A 1185-nucleotide genomic window follows, 5' to 3' on the forward strand; every position below is an offset into this window, starting at 1 on the left:
ATTCTAAGATTGGGCTTTTTCCCGCTTTTCTGTTTATGCAGCGATCTATTTAACGTGTGCATTAGGCTAGGTGTTCAGCGGGATTTCTTTTATAGCCATTTTGCAACAAAAAAGGTGTCATGCTGCCCACAACAGTAATACTCCCTTTTCCCGCGAAAATTACAGCTGTTTTGTGATTGTTCGAACGACTAGATTTCGTGACTTGAACTCACGATATATAACGTAGACAATCTTGTAGCAGGAAGCTTAGCAATACGGATACCATTTGGGACAGAAAACGGCGATTTAGTATATGAAAACCGTCGTTTGCAATAGTTTAATATCAACCACCAGCCCGTCACGCGTAATTTCATTTGCCACGCTTGGGACGTAATCGCGTGATGCGATTGCTATACTTTAAAATGATATTCAGCACTTGTACACTTCCATTTGAAATCCCGCTATGACTTGAGGACGACGTTAAGCCAACGTCGAAAAGTACGTTGTCGGTTAAACATTTTGTATTAATTGTAACTTTATCGCAATAATTAGTGCCTTAGATAATACACACACTCTTCGAGGAGAAATTTTCACTATTTTTTGTTGTGTAGATAACATTGCAATTTGAGAAGTTTGCGAAAAATCTGTGAAATGCGTTTGTCTCAACAGCTTTCGTCTAAGATTGTAGCTGATTTGGAATTTAATTTTTTGCTCTTTTTAACGTTGTAAAGTACAATTGACAATTTTAACATGGATAGTTGAGTAATATAAATAAATAAATCATTATTTAATATTTTAGTTTGTGTAGCGCGCGGATATTTTAAAGGAAGCGCGCGCTCTCTTTTCGAAGGAAACGACTCGATTGTTGCGTCACTTGCGACAACGGACAAAGACTAGAAAGCTTTCCGAGAGCAACGTAGCTCTTGCTTGCAACAGAAAACCTAGATTCGGCAGTGAAACTAGAGAAAATTTGATTGGACTGCTATTGAAAGGATTTGTTAGAATACGATGATGAAAGCTCTATTGACAGACTACAAAGAGCGCTTCGAGAACTGGAGGAAAGAGTTGACAGGTATTTTGAAGACTTAGGTGAAATTGAAAAAATGTGCAAGCAAGCACATGCAGATGTAAAGAGGTTCCAGCTGAAAGTTAAAGTGGAGAGGAATAGTGAAGAGAGATGCTGAGATACAAGGCAAAATGTTCTAA

This window comes from Oculina patagonica, chromosome 9 (assembly GCF_052425735.1).
Source record: "Oculina patagonica isolate OP01 chromosome 9, crgOcupat, whole genome shotgun sequence".
NCBI lineage: Eukaryota > Metazoa > Cnidaria > Anthozoa > Scleractinia > Oculinidae > Oculina > Oculina patagonica.